We start from the raw sequence: 21,164 nt of genomic DNA on the forward strand, positions 1-21,164 counted from the left end.
CACCCACTTGCACCAAGGAAGCCTGCTGGGCTCCCAGGTGGGGTTCCCCGCCCTCTGAGACTGGGGGGGGGGAGGGGCATGCCTGGGCCCCTTTTATTCTGTTGAGCCTAAGCCCCACCCACCACACCCCAGCCCCACCTTTTCCAGCCCTGTTGGTACTAAGCATAGGCCCTGCCCACCACCTGATCCTCACCCCTGCTTAGGCTCCGCCCTCCACAGCCAAGGCCATTTCTACCATTTTTTTTTCTCCTCTTCTTTTTCACTCTTGTGGTTCTGCTATACCTTCCGGTTGTTGCTTCATCTATATTTTTATTTTTACATTTTTTCTAACATAGTTGTTATTTTCCTATTTTTTACTTCGTTATTGTTTTCCTTTGTTTTTGCCACCTGCACAGCTTGAGGGATCTTGGTTCATGAGCCGGGGATCAGGTCTGAGGTCCTGCAGTGGGAGCTCCAAGTCCGAACCACTGGACTAATAGAGAACCTCAGACCCCAGGGAATATTCATCAGAGTGAGGTCTCCCAGAGGTCCTCATCTCAGCACCAAAACCCAGCTCTACCCAACAGCCTACAAACTGCAGTGTTGGAAGCCTCAGGCCAAACAACCAGTAAGACAGGAACACAATCCCACTCATAAAAAAAGGAAAAAAAGAAAATGAGATGACAAAAAAATATGTCACAGACGAAGAAGCAAAGTAAAAACCTACAAGACCAAATAAATGAAGAAGAAATAGGCAATCTACCTGAAAAAAAATTCAGAGTAATGATAGTCATAAAGATGATCCAGAATCTTGGAAGTAGAATGGAGGCACAGACTGAGAAAATACAAGAAATGTTTAACAAAGATCTAGAAGAACTAAAGAACAAACAAACAGAGATGAACAACACAATAACTAAAATAAAAAATACACTACAAGGAATCAATAATAGAATAACTGAGGCAGAAGAACGGTTAAGTGACCTGGAGGATAAAATGGTGGAAATATCTGCCGAGGAGTTGAATAAAGTAAAAAGAATGAAAAGAATTGAAGACAATCTCAGAGACCTCTGGGACAACACTAAATGCACCAACATTCGAATTATAGGGGTCCCAGAAGAAGAAGAGAAAAAGAAAGGGTCTGAGAAAATATTTGTAGAGATTATAGTGGAAAACGTCCCTAAATTGGAAAGGAAATAGTCACTCAAGTCCAGGAAGCACAGAGAGTCCCACGCAGGATAAACACTAGGAGAACCACACCAAGGCACATATTAATCAAACTAAAAAAAATTAAATTCAAAGAAAAAATATTAAAAGCAGCAATGGAAAAACAAAAAATAACATACAAAGGAATCCCCACAAGGTTATCAACTGATTTTTCAGCAGAAACTCTGCAGGCCAGAAGGGAGGGGCAGGATATACTCAAAGTGATGAAAGAGAAAAACCTACAACCAAGATTACTCTACCCAGCAAGGATCTCATTCAGATTCAACGGAGAACTCAAAAGCTTTTCAGACAAGCAAATACTAAGAGAATTCAGCACCACCAAACCAGCTTTAAAACAAATGCTAAAGAAACTTCACTAGGAAGGAAACACAAGAGAAGAAAAAGACCCACAAAACAAACCAAAACAATTAAGAAAATGGTGATAGGAACATATATATCGATAATAAACTTGAATGTAAATGGGTTAAATGCCCCAACCAAAAGACAAAGACTGGCTGAATGGATACAAAAACAAGACCCATACATATGCTGTCTACAACAGACCCACTTCAGACCAAGGGACACATACAGACTGAAAGTGAATGCATGGAAAAAGATATTCCATGCAGATGGAAACCAAAGAAAGCTGGAGTAGCAATACTTGTTTCAGATAAAATAGACTTTAAAATAAAGACTGCTACAAGAGATTAGGAAGGACACTGTATGATGATCAAGGGATCAATACAAGAAGAAGATATAACAATTATAAATGTTTATGCACCCAAGATAGGACCACCTCAATACATAAGGCAAATGCTAACAGCCATAAAAGAGGAAACTGACAGTAACACAATAATAGTAGGAGACTTTAACACCCCATTTACACTGATAGACAGATCATCCAAACAGAAAATAAATAAGGAAACACAAGCTTTAAATAACAGAATAGACCACATAGATTTAATTGATATTTATAGAACATTCCACCTGATAGTGGCAGAATACACTTTCTTTTCAAGTACACATGAAACATTCTCCAGGATAGATCACATCTTGGGTCACAAATCAAGCCTTGGAAAATTTAAGAAAATTGAAAGCATATCAAGCATCTTTTCTGACCAAAACACTATGAGATTGGAAATCAATTACAGGAAAAAAACTGTAAAAACCACAAATACATGGAGGCTAAACAGTGTGCTACTAAATAACCAAGAGATCACTGAAGAAATCAAAGAAGAAATAAAAAAATACATAGAAACAAATGACAACGAAAACACAAGGACCCAAAACCTATGGGACACAGCAAAAGCAGTTCTAAGAAGGAAGTTTACAGCAATTCAATCTCACCTCAAGAAACAAGAAAAATATCAAATAAACAATCTAACCCTACACCTAAAGCACTTAGAGAAAGAAGAACAAAGAAAACCCAGTCAGTAGAAGGAATGAAATCATAAAATCAGAGTAGAAATAAATGAAATAGAAATGAAGAAAACAGTAGCAAAGATCCATAAAACTAAAAGCTGGTTCTTAGAGAAGATAAACAAAATTGATAAACCCTTAGCCAGACTCATCAAGAAAAAAAGGGAGAGGATGCAAATTAATAAAATTAGAAATGAAAAAGGAAAATTCACAACAGACACCACAGAAATACAAAGGATTAGAAGAGACTACTACAAACAACTATATGCCAATAAAATGGACAACCACAAACAAATGGACAAATTCTTGGAAAGGTACAATTTTCCAAGACTGAACCAGGAAGGATTAGAAAATATAAACAGACCTATCACAAGTAATGAAATTGAAACTGTAATTAAGAATCTTCCAAAAAACAAAAGTCCAGGACCAGATGGCTTCACAGGTGAATTCTATCAAACATTTAGAGAAGAGCTAACACCAATCCTTCTCAAACTGCAGAGGGAGGAACATTCCCCAATTCATTCTATGAAGTCACCATCACCCTGAAAAAGATATCACACAAAAAGAAAATTATAGACCAATATCACTGCCAAACATAGATGCAAAAATCCTCAACAAAATACTAGCAAACTGAATCTAACATATTAAAAGGATCATACACTATGACCAAGTGGGATTTATCCCAGGGATGCAAGGATTCTTCAATATACTCAAATCAATCAATGTGGTACACCATATCAACAAATTAAGGAATAAAAACCATATGGTCATCCCAACAGATACAGAAACAGCTTTTGATAAAATTCAACACTCATTTATGATAAAAACTCTCCATAAAATGGGCATAGAGAGAACCTAACTCAATATAATAAGGGCCATATATGACAAACCCACAGCAAACATACTCAATGGTGAAAAACTGAAAGCATTTCCACTAAGATCAGGAACATGACAAGGATGTCCACTCTCGCCCCTCTTATTCAACATAGTTTTGAAAGTCCTAGCCATGGCAATCAGAGTAGAAAAAGAAATAAAAGGGACACAAATTGGAAAAGAAGAAGTAAAACTGTCACTGTTTGCAGATGACATGACACTATACACAGAAAATCCTAAAGGTGCCACCAGAAACTACTAGAACTAATCAATGAATTTGGTAAGGTTGCAGGATACAAAATTAATGCACAGAAATGTCTTGCATCCCTATACACTAAAAACAAAAAATCAGAAAGAGAAATTAAGGAAACAATCCCATGTACCATCGAAACAAAAAGAATAAAATACCTAGGAATAAACAAACATACCTAAGGAGGCAAAAGACTTGTACTAAGAAAACTATAAAACACTGATGAAAGAAATCAAAGATGACATAAACATATGGAGAAATATAGCATGTTCTTGGATTGGTAGAATCAATTTTGTGAAAATGACTATACTACCCAAAGCAATCTACAGATTCAGTGCAATCCCTATCAAACTACCAAGGTCATTCTTCACAGAATTAGAACAAAAAATTTCACAATTTGTATGGGAACACAAAAGACCCCAAATAGCCAAAGCAATCTTGAGAAAGAAAAACGAAGCAGGAGAAACCAGGCTTCCTGACTTCAAACTATGCTACAAAGCTACAGTTATCAAGACAGTATAGTACTGGCATAAAAACAGAAATGTAGATCAATGGTACATGATAGATAGCCTAGAGATAAACCCACGCACACATGGTCACCTAATTTATGACAAAGGAGGCAAGAACATACAATGGAGAAAAGACAGCTTCTTCAGTAAGTGGTGCTGGGAAAACTGGACAGCTGCATGCAGAAGAATGAAATAGAACACTACCTAACACCATACACAAAAATAGACTCAAAATGGATTAAAGACCTAAATGTAAGACCAGACACTATAAAACTCTTAGAGGAAAATATAGGAAAAACACTCTTTGACATAAACCACAGTAAGATCTTTTTTGACCCACCTCCTGGAGTAATGGAAATAAAAACAAATATAAACAAAGGGGATCTAATTAAACTTCAAAGCTTTTGCACAGCAAAGGAACCCATAAACAAGACGAAAAGACTACCCTCAGAATGGGAGAAAATATTTGCAAATAAAACAATGGACAAAGGATTAATCTCCAAAATATACAGACAGCTCATGGAGCTCAATATCAAAAAAACAAACAATTCAATTAAAAAATGGGTGGAAGACCTAAATAGACATTTCACCAAAGAAGATATACAGATGGCCAAGAGGCACATGAAAAGATACTCAACATCACTAATTATTAGAGAAATGCAAATCAAAACTACAATGAGATATCACCTCACACCGGTCAGGATGGCCATCATCAAAATATCTACAAATAATAAATGCTGGAAAGGGTATGGTAAAAAAGGAACCCTCCTGCACTCTTGGTGGGAATGTAAATTGATACAACCACTATGGAGAACAGTATGGAGGTTCCTTAAAAAACTAAAAATATAACTACCATATGACCCAGCAATCCCATTACTGGGCATATACCCTGAGAAAACCATAATTCAAAAAGAGACATGTACCACAATGTTCATTGCAGCACTATTTACAATAGCCAGGACATGGAACCAACCTAAATGTCCATTGACAGATGAATGGATAAAGAAGATGTGGCACATATATACAGGGGAATATTACTCAGCTATAATGAGAAACGAAATTGAGTTATTTGTAGTGAGGTGGATGGACCTAGAGTCTGTCATATAGAGTGAAGTCACAAAGAGAAAAACAAATACTGTATGCTAACACATATATATGGAATCTAAAAAAAAAAAAAATGGTACTGATGAACCTAGTGGCAGGGCAGGAATAAAAACATAGACATAGAGAATGGACTTGAGGACATGGTGCGGGGGAGGGGGAAGCTGGGGCGAAGTGAGAGTAGCATCAACATATATACACTACCGAATGTAAAATAGCTAGTGGGAAGCAGCAGCATAGCACAGGGAGATCAGCTCGGTGCTTTGCCATGACCTAGAGACATGGGACAGGGAGGGCGGGAGGGAGGCTCAAGAGGGAGGGGATATGGGGATATATGTATGCATATGACTGATTCACTTTGTTGTGCAAGAGAAACTAACAGTATTGTGAAGCAATTTTACTCCAATAAAGATCTATTTTTTTTTAAAAAAGGAAAAAATATACCTAATCCACAAATTTTAATACTTTGAGACTAAGGACATAGAAAATTTTTAAATCATATTATTTGCAGATTTTTATTGCAAAGAAATATGATATAGTGATTAATGAAAACATAAAACTGTATTACATTAGAGTGAGATCCTGTACGTCAAATGGAATGGAAATATGAGTTCAAAGTGGAAAAGAATAATGTAAAATTCCAAGTGATAAGAGGGAAGCTTAATGATGTGTCTTAAAAATGTATGATGGTGCTTCCCTGGTGGTGCAGTGGTAGAGAGTCTGCCTGCCGATGCAGGGAACACGGGTTTGTGCCCCAGTCCGGGAGGATCCCACGTGCCGTGGAGCGGCTGGGCCCGTGAGCCATGGCTACTGAGCCTGCGCGTCCGGAGCCTGCGCTCCGCAACGGGAGAGGCCACAACAGTGAGAGGCCTGTGTACCGCAAAAAAAAAAAAAAAAAAAAAAAAAATTTATGATGGTTGGTAACAAATCACTTTTAGCATTTATATTCCATTAGACATATTTAAAATAGGGATATAACAATTTTTTTAAAAATTGTCAATACATATAATATATGGGAGTATATGGTCTTTGTAAGTGCTGAAAACTTATGAAGAAAAATTTTGGATGCCAATCTAAGTGTAGACAGAGCCCATGGTTTTTCAAAATTAATTTAGAGACTATGTGGATCAAAATGTTTAGGATACTGTCCTTGACGAGGGATAAGTTTCAAGAATCATCTCCCTGGCCTGAAGAATTTTGGTAGAATGACTTGAAGTCCATTCAACTCTGAAATGAATGGTGCCTGTGGAACTCACCTAGGATGGCTCAGCCTTAGTTGACAACTGTATCACTGCTTATTTACCAACTGGCATTCCATTGGAAATGTGACCAGCTTTATTTATGAACAAAGTTCAACACACCTGTACTCCTGAATAAAAACTAAATATATTTAACAATTTCTAAGAGTTTGAAGCAATTACCGTCTTTAGTTTGCTTCATTTTAGATATGAAGTAGTACTATCCTGTAACCTTCACTTTCAACTTGATAGCAGCATAATCATTTAGTAATTGTTATGGGACTTTTAACGTTTGAGATTTATCATTCCTTCCATAAGTGGAAGGTTGTGTACTTCATTATAAACTAATGACCCAATAATTACTCTTCAGTTAGGCAACATGTATGTTGAACTTGCAAGTGATTTATGATGACATGCACAAATGACAGGCACTTACCAAAAAGAAATACTCTATAACACAATGCAGATCACTTGGAATAAATTAAACCACTCAAACACTGTTTTCCCAATTACTATACATGTTCTAAGTTAAAATGTCAAAACAAGTACAGGAAGGTTCTGTTTCCAACAATGGAAAAAAAAAGCCTCCCACGAAAGGAGGAGGCTTTAGTGGACAAGGTGGACAAAGCCTCCCATGAAAAACAACTTTCAATTTTGTACTAAATATCATAAATAACTACTGAAGGCACTGGAGAGTGATCAAAAGCAGGCAGAAATCAGACGGAATCAATACTCTGAGGAAGGGAACAGCACTGTTTTTTATGTTATTTTTTTTTTCCTGTTTTTTGTGGTTCTTCATCTGAGGGGAGGGAAAATCAGCTCCACTCCATAGAGCAGCTAAAACTGATAGAAACTCCTAGTCCTACCAGCTTGAAGAACTGTAAGACAGAGTCCAGGACAACCATGTCGGCTCTAACGTGACAGAGAATCCCATAAAGAAGAAAGCCACAGAAGACTGTCCCCAGTTCTGTATATAAACTCTGCCCAAACCTCTGGCTGGCATCCAGTATACATGGCAAAGCACAACTCCAAACAGACTATAGGCTATAAGATTGGAACAGAGATTTCAGCTGCCATCCCATTCCAGAGGAAAGAGTTGAGAAGTTTGTTTAGCCATGTTAACTGCCTACCAAAATGAAAAAAATCAGCACTCTTTAGAGGAATATAAAAGAACTTAGAATCTCTATAACATACCATTAACGATATCCAGGATACCATCCAAAATCACTAGGCATATGAAAAACAGGAAAATGTGACCCAAACTCAAGACAAAAGGCAGTCTGTGGATACTTAGGTATTATTAGGAGACAAGAATTTTAAAGCAGTTATTATAACTATCCTAGGAAAATATGCTCATAATGAGTGAACAAATAGGAAATCTCAGCATAAAATGCAAATTAGATGAAAAAGTACTAAATGTAAGTTCCACAACTAAAAAAAAATATAAATCTAAAATACAAATTCCCTGCATGAGCTGAACAGCATATTAAAGAGTTAGTAAAATTGAAGATAGATCAAAAAATTGATCTAATCTGAAGAAACAAGAATAAAATCAAGAAAAATGAACAGTATATCAATAACAATATGGAACATCTAATATCCACATAATTGAAGTCCCAGAGGAAGAGGAAACAGAATAGAGCAGAAAAAAAATTTTAAAGAAATAATGGCCAAAATATTCCCCAATTTTGTGAAAGGCATAAATTTAAGATTCAAGAATTCAGTAAACTCGGGCTTCCTTGGTGGTGCAGTGGTTGGGAGTCCGCCTGCCAGTGCAGGGGACACGGGTTCATGACCCGGTCCGGGAGGATCCCACATGCTGCGGAGCGGCTGGGCCTGTGAGCCATGGCCGCTGAGCCTGCGCGTCCGGAGCCTGTGCTCCGCAACGGGAGAGGCCACAACAGTGAGAGGCCCGTGTACCGCAAAAAAGAAAAAAAAAAAAAAAAAAAGAATTCAGTAAACCCGATAAAGTATAAACGCAAAGAAAGCCACACCTAGAAGAAAATAACACATTAAATACAGGGGAACAACAATACAATATCCGATGACTTGTTACTGAAAAGAAAGGACAATATAAGGCCGTGGACTATTACCATTAGAATGCTGAAACAAAGCAAGTAGGGGGCATTTAAAAGTAAGTCTAAGAAACTGAAAAAGACAAAATGATTTCATGAAGATAAAATCTCTCTCCTGCTACATGGTAACAGTGGTCACTTCTATCAAGGACAGAATAGAAACAACAAGGGGACTCAATTTTCACTGAATGCCCTTCTGTACATTTCATACTGACTTCTGAATACCATTCAGCTATTCAGAAACACTAAATATTTTTAGAGCCTAAATAATAAAAACAATTACATCTTCTATCTGTTATAAAACCTATGTTCCTTTTAATTTGCTATTTCATGCCTAATGATATTGTTAAGAGTTATTAAAATATACCTTCATAAATCTAGAAGAAATGCACATGAGCACCCAAGAGAGAAGTCAATGAAGTCAGTAAAACTGAGGAGAAAAAACTGATACGAGAAAACACGAGACTGGGCTTCAGAATACAGAAAGAAGTGCTTCCATCTGTTACAGATAAATTATGCTCCTTACGAATTTGCTTTTTCATTCCTAATGAAATGGCCCCAAATTACATACCTTAATAAATATACCTTACTAAATCTAGAAGTAATGACAAGAAGCATCCCAGAGATAAGTAGAGTCAGCAAAACTGAGGGGGGAAAATATGAGTACAAAACAAGTTAAGCTTCATGATAGTGAGAGGTGGTCTGGAATTTGGGAGGAAAGCTCAACCTGCATTTAATTTTCACAGTAACTTCCCTTTACAAGGTATAGGACAGACTCAGAAAAAAATATGATTTCATATTTAAAAGCCACAATTCAATTATCTGTACCATTTTACCAGAAAAGCAGCTTAGCATAATGGTTGATAGCACAGTTCTGAGCTGGCCTAAATAGCTTCAAGTCATGGTTCTGTCACCTATTAGCTGTGCAACCTTGGATAAATGCCTCAGTTTCCTCATCCAGAAAATGGGAATAATAACAGTACCTATCTAATGTATTCTTGTAAAGATCAAACGAGGTAGCACAGTACTAAATTGTTTAGAACAGTATCTGACACATAATAAAGTATCAATAAATGTTTATATATGTTTATAAATGTTATATAGTATTTTAATTAAGCATTACCTGTATTAAAATAAACTCTGTCGCTTAAAAACCAATTTGTCTTTGTGCAAAATATCTTCAATGATTTTTCTATTTGATTAAACTTGATAAGTATAAGCTATTGAAATAGTGTACAAAAGTTTTTTAGTTTTACAATGGCTACAATCTGCTGCTCTGGAAAAAGGAATCTCCCTTGCCACACAGTGCCATGTATACACTCCACCAGGGCTTTTCTCAAATGTAAATAAACTCGAAGTGTTTAAAGAAAGGAAAATTAAACATTAAAAGTGGAATTCTAGGGGACTTCCCTGGTGACGCAGTGGATAAGACTCCCCACTCCTAATACAGGGGGCCCGGGTTCGATCCCTGATCAGGGAACCTGATTCCACATGCATGCTGCAACTAAGAGTTCCCATGCCACAGCTAAGGAGTCCACATGCTGCAACTAAGGAGCCTGCCTGCCGCAACTAAGACCAGGTGCAACCAAATAAAATAAATAAATAAATATTTTAAAAAGTGGAACTCTATATGTGAATTATATTCCAATAAAGCTGTTTTAAAAAAGTACTTAAACAAGCTCTCCTTTAACAGTTGGAAATTTTGCAATTCATTTTTCTTCTTGTACTTTTCCCACAGAAGTGTATCTTGATACTGTATACTTTACTGGTCAAGCTGTCATTCTTATCTTAAACAAAATAGGTGTGTAAACTGAAATTAATTTTAAAAGATAATATTTCCCGTAGGGGAACAGGGGTGGATGATGACTTGATTGTCAGTTACCTCACTCCAAAAATTTAAAAGTTTCACTGACAAAGAGATGTTTACTCTGTGCGGCCTACACATCTTCACAGCATCGTGTTCATTTAACAACCTGCAGAAAGGTGAGCACAGAAATAAGGGATGCATTGAATAGCAACAGGACAAGTGTGACCCTGAAATTCATGGGAACAATCCGAATATCTGGTGTAGATTCATTTTGAGATTGCAGATGGAATTTCCAAGATTCAAATGTTCCTTAAGACATGCGACTGTGGTTCAAAGAACTAAACTGCCACATAGAGCAGCACAGGGCTCAATCCACATTATCTCTGTAGTCTGGAACAGACAGAGGTGAATTTCTCATTCGGGTAGTGTGGCAGCTAGATCCTCCCATGGAAAAACAAAATGCTAGATAAAATATTTTTAAAATCCAGTTTGCAAATATATTGATGAGCTGAGTAAGAACTTCTCAGAGACCAAAAATTAGGTGCAAATGGAACACCAAAAGGGTAAGGGGACTGCAACAGCATTTGCTAAGCAAAATTGTAGGGCAGCTTTCTAGTCCTTAGCCTTACAGGCACAAGAGAATAAAAGAAAATAGCCCAGTGACCACCCAAGATGGGGAGTCAGTAAAAGACTCTTACCCTGCATAAGGCTGGGATTCTAAAGGATTATGCTCTCAAGGTAAGGGCACTGCAAGGAAACTGAACTGACCTAAATGTTGGCAATGGATAGGGGGGAAAAAATCTCCCTTCATTAGTATAATCACAAACTGACGAGCATAAGGTTTCACAGCTTGAATTCATACCCCTGTATTCTCCACAAAACTTCAAGTTGAAATGTAAAGTACTCCTGGGTTTTGCACTGTCCTCCAAGCAAATGAAGTAAATGCAGACTGTGCAACCAAGGCATCCAAGTAGTCACACAGAAAAAGTTCCAAGAAATACAGGCTCAGAGTAAATCATCGAAAAACATGCAAGGAACAAAGCACCATGAGAGAGCCTGCAGGAAAAAAAAAAGCCAAAGTGAGACCCACAGAGACTTCATAAATAAAAATTATCTGAAACAGAATACAAAATTCTGTATTTTATCAATCTAAAAAGCCATCAATTTTAAAATGCACCATTATTTTATTTAACGCAAAGAGAAAAACAACACCGACAATTACAACTGTAAGCTGCATCCCAATTTCAGAGATGCCAAATATAGGGGGAAAATGTTTATCTTAGGAGGACTGATATGCAGTTATTACATCAGTATGTTAGTACTGAGTAGTAAGAATGATCTTGTTTAGGACCGACTCCCTGACGGCTAGCTTCCTGCAAAGCTCCATGGAATCCTTTTACAACTGACTGCTTTTCAGAGTCATTCCTGGTCGATTACTGAGACTACAAATCAAGCCAATGGTCTGCTATTGAGCTGCAACCAGGCTTGGACCTCAGACTCCTTCCTCATCAAGCTAAGGGAGGGGCTGGTGTTCCCCTGACCATGAATACTGAGGTGGCAGAACAGAGATGAAGGCCAAGGTTTAGTCATGTCATAATGCTCTACCCAAAGGTTTGAACTCCATTCATTTATCGTATTAGGAGAGGAGCGATATTACCCGTCTTGCAGCTTAAACATTCCACAACCCTAGATCCGTACTCCTTTTCCTATTGTTTTCCCACTCTCCATGCTAGATCTCTGAGCATATCCCATAATATAATGGGCAAGGGGGGTGATAAGCACATCTACATGGACTACTGTTCTGTGAATTTCCCCCAATATAAATGGCGCCCAGTAGCCCAAGGTGTGTACTCTTAGGTATTTCACATTTTCTTGCTCTGTAATATCTAAGGAATCTATAAATATTTCTAAGAAGGAAAGGAATATTAAAAAGACTAAGATTTGAATGAAAACCAAAGAGAACTTCTAGAAATAGAAAGTATAATAGAGTACTGTATTGTATATTTAAAATTTGTAAAGAAAGTAGATCTTATGTGTTCTTACCACACACATAAAATTAATAATTATAATAAAGGAGGTGGGAAGAAACTTTGGGAGATAGTGGATGTTTATGGCCTTGATGGTGATGATGGTTTCATAGGTAAATACTTATCCCCAAACCCAATGAGTTATATATTAAATATGTATCACTTTGTATATGTCAATTATATCTCAATAAAATGTTTTTTAAGTATGTTGTGAAATGTCAAACTCCATGGACAGTTTTACAAACACAGCAAATCAAAATGACAAAAGAATTGGTGAAGTGGAATCAAACCTAATTAAATTATCCAGAACATAAAGAGACAAAAAAATATCTGAAAGCAGGGCTAACAGAAATGGAGGAGTGAGAAAGTTTAAAAATAGGAGATTAAAGGAAAGATAAGAAAACAAGAAGTAGAGACAAAATTTAAGTAGATAATGGCTACAAATTCACACACACACACACACACACACACATATACAGATTGGTGAAAAGCCCAATCCATGGGTTCAGGACTTCTAACATATCCCAAGCAGGATAAGTAAAAATAAATCCACATCTCAACTACCAAGATGAAAATGCAGATGACCAAAGAAAAAATCTTAAAAGTAGTCAAAAGGGGGACTTCCCTGGTGGCGCAGTGGCTGGGAATCCGCCTGCCAATGCAGGGGACACGGGTTCAAGTCCTGGTCCGGGAGGATCCCACATGCCACGGAGCAACTAAGCCCTTTGCACTACAACTACTGAGCCTGTGCTCTAGAGCCTGCGAGCCACAACTACTGTGTGCTGCAACTACTGAAGCCCGTGCTCCACAACAAGAGAAGCCCTCACACTGCAACGAAAACCCAACACAGCCAAAAATAAATAAATAAATAAGATTAAATAAATATATAAATCCTGTTTTAAAAAATAAAAAGTTGTCAAAAGGAAAATACAGATTTTATCGCAAAGGAGTGACAGACTGACTGGTGACTTCTTGACCTTAACAACGGAAGCTAGAAATCAGAACGTTATCTTCAATCTGCTGAGTAAAAAATAACTCTCAGTCCAGAAAGACAAATGTAGATATAAATACATACAAAAATATCCTTCAAAAATTAAACTGAAATAAAGATAGTTTAACTATAGAAATCTAAAGGGGTATGTCACCATCATACACTTACTTCAGGAATCCTAAGAAATATTTTTCAGGCGGAAAAGTGATTACAGATAGGAGGACTGAGGTCAATAAGAAATAAAGAACTGACGTCAAATACTGAAGGTCTCTGTGTGTGTGTGTGTGTGTGTGTGTGTGTGTGTAGACAGGGGTATTTATAAAAATGAGAAAGATGAAAATAAAATACATAACAATAATAGGACATATGTCATGAGAGGGTGACTGTATTTCTTCATTTACTGAATAATTTTTTTTAATCTTTATTACCTGTCATTAGGTAATGAATGTTTTTTTTTTTTCTTTTGGCCACACTGCAGGGCATGTGGGATCTTAGTTCCCTGACCAGGGATCAAACCCACACCCTCTGAATTGGAAGTATGGAGTCTTAACCACTGGACTGCCAGAGAAGTCCCTTGAATAACTTTTAGTATGGAACAGTAAAGGTTCATAAAATTAATGAAGACAACTATAAAGAACTACAGAGTAGCTATTTTGCTGATATTAGAATTATTATTTTAGGGCTACAAAAATTAAGAGTAGGTAGTATTAGCATTGGGAAGACAAAGGAACACAACAGAGAAACCAGAAACAAAAACACATATGTAGAAATTTAATTTATGACAGTCCTGGCCCTGTAAATCAATGGTAAAAGGCTGGACTTTGCAAATCATACTGAGATACTTGATTATTCACACGAAAAATAAGAAAGGAAGGAAGGAAGACTTAGGTAAAATGAAGACAATATAAAAGTCAAAACTATGTTTTAAAAATGTTTAGAAAATAATGTAGGAGAACATATTCATGACCTCAGAACAGAGAAGGATTTCTTCTCTATTTCTTTAGAATAGAGAAGGTTTTGCATAAAAGGTGCAAACCATAAAGGAAAAGATCAATAAGTTCAACTACATTAAAATTAACCACCCTACAGAAAAAAATTTGGCAAAAAAACTTGAAAAGGTACTTCACAGGAAAAACAAAAGCAAGTGGCCTATAATAATCATATAAATGTATGAATAATTTCATTAGCATTTAGGGGAAAAAATTAAAACACTGTGAGACAATATTTTACAACACAACAATCTGGCAAAATGCTAGTCTGACAATATCAAGGGTTGAAAAGAATATGGAGCAGTATGATTACATACACTCTGCTGAATGTAGTATCTACTGTTACAATCAGTTTGGGGGAAAATGGCGTAATTAATGATGAAGATACACATGCCCTACACCCTGAAAAATGTCCTTTGTAGGAACACAACCTACCTATGGGCATATATATGCATTAGACATGCAAAGAATGTTTATAAAAGCACTATTTGCAATAGAAAAAACTGGGAATCCAAATTTCTTTCCATCATATTCTAGATAAATAGTGATAGGGCCATTACGCAGTTTACACAGCATTATACAGAATATTATACAGTTGTGGAAATGAATATAGCTACCAGTAATAACAAAGATTAATCTTAGGAACACAATGTTGAGTGAAAAAAGCAAGTTGCCTAATAATATATATTGTATGATACAATTTACACAAATTTATTGTTTAGGGATATAAACATATGTGGTAAAACCACAAAGAAAAGAAAGGAGAAAATAAACACAAAATTCAGGATAATGTTACCTCTGAGGAGGCTGGGAAGACAATGGGTTGGAGGAAGGATGCCCAACTCAACAGGAACCACTGTATTATTAATTCTTTATACTTTCAATAAATTTTAATAAAATTCTTTAATCAAAATTTAACTTTCAAAGTAAAACAAACAGAAAGATTATATAAAAGTGAACCAGGTTTCCCTGGTGGCACAGTGGTTAAGAAGCTGCCTGCCCATGCAGGGGACACGGGTTCGAGCCCTGGTCCTGGAAGATCCCACATGCCACGACTACTGAAGCTCATGAGCCACAACTACTGAAGCCTGCATGCCACAACTACTGAAGCCCGCACTCCTAGAGCCCGTGCTCCGCAACAAGAGAAGCCACCGCAATGAGAAGCCCTTGCACCACAACAGAGTAGTCCCTGCTCGCCACAACTAAAGAAAGCCCACGTGCAGCAACGAAGACCCAACGCGGCCAAAAATAAATAAATAAATACATTAAAAACAAAAAAGTGAACCAACAAACACAAGCTAAAATGCCATATAGGGCTTCCCTGGTGGTGCAGTGGTTGAGAGTCCGCCTGCCGATGCAGGGGACACGGGTTCGTGCCCCGGTCCGGGAAGATCCCACATGCCGCGGAGCGGCTGGGCCCGTGAGCCATGGCCGCTGAGCCTGCGCATCCGGAGCCTGTGCTCCGTAACGGGAGAGGCCACAACAGTGAGAGGCCCACATACCGCAAAAAAATAAAAATAAATAAATAAATAAAATGCCATATCGTTCACATTTTTTATTACAAACGATAACCTAAAATTCATTATAAAACTTGGCTGTATATCTGCCAAGTTCTTAATGTAGTAATTTCTCATTTTGAATTATCAGTTCATATAATAAAGGCAGAATTGAAAGACTACGTGAATAACTGTGTTTATAAAACAGAACCCAGATAAATGACAAAAGTACTATAAAATATATGTTCTTTATGCCTGGTTCATAATTAATTATATGCCCTAAAGAGACAAGATGCTCCAGTAATAAAGTTTTTGTCATTTTGGGAAAGATATTTATTTGATCTGCTATTTCAAAATAGCTTACCATTTGCTACAGCATTCAATCTTCCATAAACAGCATTTCAAAGTCATCACTGAGCTGACTTCCAGGGGGAAAACGATGACACTTAAGACCCCTAATTGTTAAAATCCAATCTTCAAAACTTTATTTTTTAATTCTGCCAATGATATTTCAAAGAAGTGCATCTGAACCCAAAGAACAGGCTGTCTCCTGGAAGTAGAATTCCATTCTAGCCTCTCAACTTTTTTAAGACCTAAGCCTTTAAAAACAGACCCACCTAGGCTCAGAATTCCACAGCTCAACTGGTTGGTTGCCAAGTATTCAGCCTGAACGGAATTAAAAAACATACACCGTGTTCTAGTTCCTCTAACACTGCTCTGGGAAACAACAATGTGGTCCCAGGGGACACCACCCACCCCGCAAGCCTGGGGGAGCTGCTGCCTGAACTTTGGCCTGCTGAGCCAGAGATGCAGAGAGTTAAGGAAGGGGGAGCAGCCTGTCTCATGAAAACATCCCAGATTTCTGTCTCCATCTCTGCCTGTTCAATATCTCAAAGCAGCTCACCATCTGTACGTGACATCTTTACCGTAAGACATAGCAATTAACATGAAAGCTGCTCTTTATAAACACCAGGGACATTTCAATACAGTATTTTTACTCTCTTAGTAAATACCAGTGATTTACTAAGTAACAGCGATTTTATGCCATCTCCCAATGTTAATATTAACCCAGAGATGCTCTCCCTAGATTTTTAATAAAGCCCTCTGCTACCTAAGTCTGATTCTTTAAGCTCAAGAGGGAATAAGGCAAGTGGCCGACAAGCATATACACAGAGGTGCAGACCGAGTGTGTTCCCCCAGGAAGGCAGCGGCCCTAGCCTCTCTGCAATTGTTTTGGAATCCTTCCTGCCTCCTCTCTACACACAAGCATTAGAACGATATCTGACACTACTGCACCTCTTATTCTTTAAGGATCCAAAATCTCATCCCTAGTAAAGTGCTGGCCATACCAACACGATGCTCTCCAACCACAACAGGAGTATTTACTGGGTGTCAAAAGCATAAAATAAAAACATTCCAGAGAACAAATCAGAAAAAAAATAGAAAGCCAAGTAAGGCAATATCCTCAATATAGAGATTATGCTACACTCATAAAGACTTGTTTATATTGATAAATTAAATGTACACATAATGGACTTCCCTGGTGGTGCAGTGGTTAAGAATCCGCCTGCCAATGCAGGGGACACGGGTTCGACCCCTGGTCTGGGAAGATCCCACATGCTGAGGAGCAACTAAGCCCGTGTGCCTAGAGCCCGTGATCTGCAACAGGAGAACCATGGCAATGAGAAGCCCGCGCACCACAACAAAGAGTAGCCCCCCGCTCGCTGCAACTAGAGAAAGCCCACGTGCAGCAATGAAGACCCAACGCAGCCAAAAAATAAATAAATTTATTTTTTAAAATGTACACATAATGATTAACCTTTCCAAGTATCTACACGACTTATAAGTAGCACCAGATGTAGTTAAGAGATAATGAATCATGTAAACATGGTAACAGGACAGCAAACATCCTTCTCCACAACCTTCCAGAAGGCACTGCTGAGCACAGCAGGGGGATAACACCACTGCTCTGGCCTGATCAGTCTGAGAGCATCATCAGATGCAATTTAATCACCCAAAATGTCAAAATACAACAAGGAAACCATACACATAATATTGCAGGAGCTCTGCATCTGGAAAAATTCAATGTGTGATTTATTGAACGTGTGCTAGAGCACCGCATGATCAAAGCAAAAGGAAAAGAGAAAAATGCTCAGTGTTGTGGTCCCGGACTGATCTTCTGAAGCATGAAGTCTGCTATTTTGCATATTGTATATACAGCTGTGGATTACAGCGAAATGGGAGCCCCAAATCCCCGGTACAAAGCTTGGGAACATAGGGAACCAAAACACTGCTGTGAATGTTTGGTGGTGAGAGGGTTTTATCCCTCTCGATTCGCAGGTGCTTGTGCCAGCAGTGACATTCTCCAGTTACTGCAAAAGGAAAAAGAATTGGAAAATGACGAGTTTTAGGCAGAGCACTGACGCTGCTTAAAATTTAAACTACACAATGCTAAGCATCTTCTAGGTGTGTCCAACAGTAGAAACACTTTTAAAAGAATAAGGAGCTTTATTAAGATGCTAGAGGTTGTTTTGCAAGAATATTACAATTTGGGGCTCCAATTACAGGAGCAACAAAAATGACATAATGTGGTACCTTGAGAATCAGGCCTCATTTTTAGATCCAGCCCCCTAATCAGCTGTGACAGAGAATGAGAATCCATGAGGCAACAGGGAGAAGCGACAGATGCTGGGAGACCGCTCAGCTCTGGAAGGAAACAGCTGATAGCGGAGCAGCCTCTCTCCGGCCAGAAACTCAAGCACTGTCATGTGAACTCAGCCCGTGGGGAGGAGGCTACCCACACCAGCTCCCCTCTAGGGCCTCCTATGCTGTCACGACCAGATGGAAGGAGCCTCCAGTCTGAAATCAGGGGATGAGGGGGTTTGCAAGCTTGGCTGGGCCTTAAAATCACCCAACCTGCTCAGGTGACACATCAGGAAAAGGAGCAGCACAGAGACAGCTGAGTGAGAGTCTTACCCTTAGGACGTGGACTCCACTTTTCTAACTGCAGGTCCTCGACCTCTCACTGCACGAAGCAGATCAACAGCACTTGGTAGAAATGCAGATTCTCAGGCCCCTCGCAGGCCTTCTGAACCCAGAGCTACTTTTAAACAAGATCCCCCAAAGAATCCCATGCACGTTAAGGTTTGAAAAGCACCACACTGCTTCACTCTTCGAATCCAGCAAAGCACAGACTCTACAGACAAACTTCTTGGGTTCAATCTCAGCTCCTTCACTTACTAGCTGTGTGACCCTAGGTAAATTCCTTAACCTCTCTCTCTCAGTTTCCATCATCTGTAAAAATCATCACAATACCCATCTCATAGGGTTCTTGTGAGGGCACTCAATACTTTTAAATTCTTCTAACTACCTTAAAATGTCTGCTTACTCCTCTGTCTGCCTGATGGATTGGTGGCAGGCCATTTCATCTGTGTATGCCAGATCTCTCTCATTTGTCCTCCAGCCACCTTTACCAGAAGGCTGGATATGGTCTGCATCAGTGAGCGGCCCTACTCTCTAGTTCACAATGGGTAGCCCTGGACTAAGAGGAAAGTCTATCTATTGCCCAGACTCCCTCCCTGCAGGGTCACCTCAGGTGGGCTGGTGCCTGTCTCAAGGTGACCTTTCCTGAAGGACTCTCTCTTCCCAGGTTCTGCGTGATAACTGCTCCTCTGCTGTTACTGCCTTCGCCTGTGTAAACAGTCCCTTTGCAAATAATCCTCCCCCCTATTATCCTAATTTGAAGGCACCATCTCTTTGCTGATGTGACTCTGACCAACACACCATGTCTCCATCCATTCATCCAATAAATAGTCCTGCATGTCAACCCTGCCAGGCCCCATGCCAGTGGTTGAAGATACAGAAGTAAAATTAAAATGACAGTCCGTGCACGGGTGGAATTTATATTCTGGACCTCATGCTGTGTCTGACACAGAGAAGACACCCTTTTAAATGGATATATATAATTTCCTCTTTTCATTAAAACTTTGCCTTAATCCTGTATCAGAAGCGCTTTGCCACAGGGCACACCAAGAGCCTGCTGGTTACACACAGCAGACATGCCAGCGAGGCCTAAGAGAGGGCGGCGGGTAAGCCACACAAGGCAATCAGAGCCGCAAGGAGGCCACAGCTAAAACAAGGGCTATACGGATTTGAATCCAAACGTGAGATTTAAAAAATATACATAGGAAAGTGAGTTTTGCAGCTTTTCCCTCAGATCAAACCACTGCAAGCAGCATAATTCCATCATCTGCCAAAGAAGAATCCCCTGCACAGAGATCCTGGCTGGTGCTTTCTAAAAAAAGTGTTTGGTGGAAAACAGCCACGTTTCTTAGGAGACAGGTGGATTAAGCAAAATGCCTTATTAGTAATATGTGTCAATTAAAATTCTGAGCTTGAGGCTTTGCAAAATCATCTTTCTACATCTGCTTGAAAGTTTCATTAAAATAATACCCACTCTTGGGCTTCCCTGGTGGCGCAGTGGTTGAGAGTCCGCCTGCCGATGCAGGGGACACGGGTTTGTGCCCCGGTCCGGGAAGATCCCACATGCCACGGAGCGGCTGGGCCCGTGAGCCATGGCCGCTGAGCCTGCGCGTCCGGAGCCTGTGCCCCGCAACGGAGGAGGCCACAATGGTGAGAGGCCCGCGTACCGCAAAAAATAATAATAATAAAATAAATAAATAATAATACCCACTCTTTAGAGACCAGGAGATGCTATTGATTCTTTTCTCCCACTCTTCCCTCCCCGAAACCGTCAGATTTGCTGCAAGCAAGCAGAGACTCTACACTTAGAACCGTCTCTGAGAAGGATCGCCAGAGGTTGACAGCATTGCCACCTGCAGCAGAGGTTGGTGGGGATTAGTACTAAGACGATGTAATTATTTCCTGATGACAGCAAAGGTTTTCACCTGCTCCTCCTTTAGCTGTTCCCAAGTTTGAATAATAAGCCTGTAATAATGCTTCTTAGGGTCTAAAATCTTAAAGGTCAAGTTAGTACTGATTCACTTGGGATATAAAAAGGGGAAGAAGCATAATGAGGAATTCCACTTCATATTTGTTCAAAAAGGGGGGAAGGCTCTCACTGTTGGTATTTTGTTAGAATTTGTTAGCATTAAAGCACGAGTTTTTTATGCCCTGCTTTATGCAAGGGATTTTATGCAGTAAGTACAGTAGGTCTTCCTGCAAGGACCATCTCTACTAACACTAAA

The 21,164-nt window shown here is 38.9% G+C and overlaps 1 protein-coding gene and 1 long non-coding RNA gene across 4 annotated transcripts in view; one reads left to right on the top strand and one right to left on the bottom strand.

Annotated features, from left to right (window-relative positions):
• TMTC1 (transmembrane O-mannosyltransferase targeting cadherins 1) overlaps positions 1-21,164 on the bottom strand; it is a gene marked incomplete at its 5' end in the record, with an annotated part of 259,484 nt that overhangs the window by 183,301 nt on the left and 55,019 nt on the right. The gene's annotated exons all lie outside the window — the stretch shown is intronic.
• LOC309969347 overlaps positions 5,032-21,164 on the top strand; it is a 697,850-nt gene continuing 681,717 nt past the window's right edge. Inside the window, exon 1 of the long non-coding RNA XR_014326624.1 lies at positions 5,032-5,152. This is a non-coding gene — a long non-coding RNA (uncharacterized lncRNA). The remainder of the gene's footprint in view (positions 5,153-21,164) is intronic.

Source organism: Leucopleurus acutus (assembly GCF_964270905.1).
Source record: "Leucopleurus acutus genome assembly, chromosome: 11".
NCBI lineage: Eukaryota > Metazoa > Chordata > Mammalia > Artiodactyla > Delphinidae > Leucopleurus > Leucopleurus acutus.